The 4,504-nt window shown below is 50.4% G+C and overlaps 1 long non-coding RNA gene across 1 annotated transcript; it reads left to right on the forward strand.

Moving 5' to 3' along the window:
* Window positions 1-2,056: 2,056 nt before the first annotated feature.
* Window positions 2,057-3,482, forward strand: LOC311605602. Its single transcript, XR_014782024.1, has 3 exons — window positions 2,057-2,238; window positions 2,740-2,846; window positions 3,083-3,482. It is a non-coding gene; the product is annotated as an uncharacterized lncRNA (long non-coding RNA).
* The last annotated feature ends 1,022 nt before the right edge of the window (window positions 3,483-4,504 follow it).

Below are 4,504 nucleotides of genomic sequence, written 5' to 3' on the forward strand. Positions count from 1 at the left end.
TTGCCTCAGAGCTCAGACTGAAAGGACTTCTTGGAGTTCCCATTCACCACAGCCCTTGCATGTTGTGAAAGGGATAGATCCAGTGCTAACTGTTGAGATGTCACCATGGAAAATGCTCATCAGTAGCATTATACCAATTCCCATGGTGTAAACGCTCACCATGGCCAATTCCAAGATGCCAGTATGATGTCACTGACTGTGGAAGAGGGAGGAGATGAGCACAGGTGGCTCTTGGGATTGAGTGCAAGCCCAGCACAGCTTGGGTTGGAGTGCAGTGTGGGCTCAAGGAGTCAAGTCAGTGGCTCCCAAGGCATCATTAATTAAGAAGATGGAATAGCACACAGGCCTCTTCCATCCCCACTTGCACCCATGGGTCCTTCTCATCCAAGTGTTATTGGAAGATACAATGATTGATTAAAGCCCACATGTAACATGCCAACACTATATGTGGAGACTAGTTTCCTCAAAAGCCTATGGGTGGAGAAACTGAGGCTCTCCTAATATATCATCCCTGATGGCTTGCCTCCCAAACCAGCACTCTCATCCACTTCCATGCTGTCACTTGTTCCTGACAGCAGCAACAAGGGAAAGCTTCTAAGAGGCAAAGGCATGGTAAGGCTGGCAAGGCTCTTCTTTGAAGACAGGAGACTCTTGTTGTGATCAAACATCATCATTGTAAAGACCTGTCTGCTATACACTGCTATTTCTGCTCTGTAGCCTTCCAGGAGAATGTATGTGTTCAGGGTATGTGTGTGTGTATGTGTGTGTGTGTGTGTGTGTGTGTGTGTGCTCACATGGGTGTGTATCTGCATATGCATATACAGAGAGCCCTACACCCAAACAGATGTGTTTTTACCTCCAATTACCTGGTAACAAAGTTGAGGACCTCCCCAGAGTGCAATAGTCTCTCCAGGGAGCTACCCACCCATCTCCCAGATTTACAGATCTGGGCACAGTACCTAGAGCTGGGCTTTAGGCCAGCCTCTCAGAGCTGCTTTGAAACATCAGCTTGTTCGCTCTTTCCTGCCTGAGTTCTTAGTTTTCAGTTGGCCGTGCTCAGAATGTCACCGCTGGTCTCTGAGCCTGAGCCCCTCCCCTTCTTATCCGTTCAGCTCTTCACCTTCACCCTTGGCATGGCTGCCTTGCAGGCAGACCTCAGACCTCCATGGCTTTCCCTCTTAGAAGCAGGTTTCTCCCCCTCCTTGCTGATCTTCAAGCGAGAGATGACAGGCTTGAAGTGGAAGGGAGTGCTCATTTGGAGGCAAGCCATCGGGGCTGATCACTTTAGGAGAATTCCCTCCTCTCTCTGGGTAATAAAGCAAACGTCACAATAAGACAAGTTATCCGAATGTTTTGTTCCCTCGCTGACTATGAAAGTTATCTCTGCATTACACGATATCCTAGTAGGTGTGTCACTGTAGCATTGTGTTAAAAAACCAATGTATATGCCTTAATTAAAAAGTAGTTTTTTGGCTAGAAATGTGCTAACTATCATCTGAGCTGCTGGAGACAGCACCGAGGACTGGTTTGCATTAAGTGCCACAAGCTTCATTTTGTAAGACAGCAATATAGTGTGTCTTCCAGACCTGTGTCTGCTTTCATGTCCACCTGCCCTGGTCCTGGAGCTCCTTGTGTGCAGGCTCCGGCTTCCTGCGGCAGACTCTGCTTCATTGTGGGGCATCAGCCTCGCCACCCGTTCTGCACTCCCAGAATCTCTCTGGAGTCAGAACCTTCTTCCTGTGACAGACGTGTCAGGCCCAGGTCCCCAGGTGAATAGCAATTGGGATTTGGGTTCTGAGCCAGAGAAGCTGAGGCTGGCTGGAGCAGAGAGGAAGCAATGTGGAGAGGACAGAGGATAGAGCCATGCTTAGTAGCAGGAAGCCTGGGGGACCAAGTGCAAGCATAGCAGAGGCCATAATGGCAGCTAGAACCACGGCCTCAATTGTGCCACCAAAGTCTTTAGGAATAAAGAGCCTGGTAGGCTGGGCACTGGTCAGGCTTTAGGACACAGTGTCTGTGGGAAACATATTCATGCTTCACCAAGGCAGAACCGCGCTTGTGTGTGTGTGTGTGTGTGTTTGTGTGTGTGTGTGTGTGTGTGTGTGTGTGTGTGTGTGTGTGTGTGAATGTGTGTGATATGCACACATGTATGCATGGATTTGTTCTCACAGGTGTACCATCCCATCACTGTCTGACTTACTCTCTTGGGACATGGTCTCTCCCTGAACACTGAGGCTGGTAAGTAGCAAGGCCCAGCCATCCTCTGCCTTCCCTACTTCCCATGGTTACAAGCCTATGCTACAATGTGTCACACAGGTGCAGCTAGTGCTCTTAACCCACAGAGTCCTATCTCCAGTCCTCTGCATCGCTTTATATTATTTTTTTGCATGTCCTCATCTCTGATTAAAAATCCCAGCAACTGCCTCTGACCGGCCGAGTCTGGTCACCCCAGATACTATAGCTGCTGGGGATGTGTGCACATGTGCTTGTGGGCAGCTGGGCTCGGCTCCATTGTGGCTATGTGACACGATCTAGAAGATACATTTCTCCATTGCCCACTGTGGAGTGGGGCCCAGGCGCTCCCCCAAACTGATAGGTAGAGGTTGTTTCCAGGGTGTGTTAATCCCTTGATAGTACGACCGGATGTGTGTTCATGTCAGGTCACCCCTACATTTGGAAGACAAAAGCACTCAGTGATACCTTCCTGTAGTGGCTCATGTCTCTAACCTCGGTGTTCAGGAGGCTGAGGAGGATCACAAGTTCGAGGCTAGAGTGGACTACATAGAAAACGCAAGAGTACCTTGAGCTACACATCAAGACCAAGTCCCTATTACCCACACCAGAAGGTAAGGACCAAGGTCATAGCTCAATTGTGGGATGCCTGCCTAGCATGTGATTAATCTGTGCAGTGCAGAAAAAAAATGTCTCAAGGACTCTTGGGGAGATGAGCAAAGATGATATGGTGACATGGGTTGGGGGCCCTTCTGGTCAGTCTGTTATATCCAGCCAAGCATGTGAGGGCCTTGGGGATGGCTTCCTAAGACAGTTAGAATAGACATCTCTCTGCTTCCTCTCACCCCAGGCCACCCTCTCTGCTGATGAACTGCTCTGCCTGAACTCACTCTTCAGTCAAGGCCCTTGAAATGAAGTGCATTCGGAAACGGGAAACAGGATTCAGGGCTAATAGGTCCTGGGAAGGGCTCACAGGCTCGCAGACAGTTACTTGGGGAGGGGTCATAGAGAGCCTGCAGCTTCACCCTAACTATGCAGCTGAAGAACTCGACATCCCCTGACCCCTGAGGGACATTAGATACGTGGTCACGACACCTCATTGCAAAGAGAAATGGTCTTTTTGAAGCTCAGGTCTTGTGTGTGGCTCATAGAACCTGTGGATGGTGAGCAGACGCCCCTCAGTACCGCCCCCTCAGCACCTCAGTGAGGCTCTCTGAGGGCAGCTCCTCTGGGGCAAGAGTATGGGACTGGCGCACAGGTGGCTTGTTTTTCTTTGTCACCCTCAGTGCTGACTTGAGGCAGACTGCAGCCCCCAAGTTCATACATGCTGGGTGCAGAAAAGCCCAGTTCCTCACTTGGAGCTCAGCTTGCAGGCGTCCCCACAGGCTAAGACAGGGTGGCTGTTCTGAAATGGGAAACTTAGACCTTTGGGTGGAGCTAGAGGCAGCAGGGAAGCAAGGTGGGAGGCAGATAGGGACAGGCCCGAACTGATTGTCAGCCTGTGCATGACTCTCCCCGGGGCCAAGCAGTGATTTCCCGGGGCATCAAATCAGAAGAGTGGGCTGAGCCCTGTGTCACTGTCAGCACTGCCCTTCCTAACTGCTGACACAGCTCCTCTTCGGATGCTCCTTTGTCCTTTATGTGGCCCGAGAACACGTCTGCATCCCAGTGGCTCCCCTGGCTGCAGGAATCATGTCACCAGGCATAGGAAAGTTATACTGTCATGGGCAGTGTTAAGCAGGCCCTGAACTCACCGTTCTCCATGGAAACAGGTAGGGCTGCTGCCTTGTCTGTGGAGAGAGACTGGACATTTATTGAGTGCCAGCTGTGTACTTTGTGTTCTCAGCTGAAGCCTGTATGAGCTCATTTTATTTCAGCCTCACAGTGGTGCAGTTGGAGAATAACGCGCTTCCTTTCAAAAAAGCAAAACAAAATATGGCTTGGTCATGGGTACACAGCCAGTAAGGGGCAGGTCTGGGGACTTCCATCTGGGCTGCTTTGTGTCCATGCTACGTTCGTGGGGGTCCTTGGTGGTAGCTGAAGGGCAAGCGATACCACCCTAAAGGTCATTTCTCTGAGTGGATCTTGAAGACCATATGTGGTCACAAAGGATGGAGAAGGACAGGGTGAAGATGTGTGTGTGTGTGTGTGTGTGTGTGTGTGTGTGTGTGTGTGTGTGTGTGTGTATGTGACATTTCCTACTTTCCCACTGCAAGATCTTAGAATTCCCCTTCTCCTAGGGCCAGAAACCTTGACTAGACATGCTTATGGA

Source organism: Acomys minous, assembly GCF_964271855.1.
Source record: "Acomys minous genome assembly, chromosome: 9".
NCBI classification, from domain to species: domain Eukaryota; kingdom Metazoa; phylum Chordata; class Mammalia; order Rodentia; family Muridae; genus Acomys; species Acomys minous.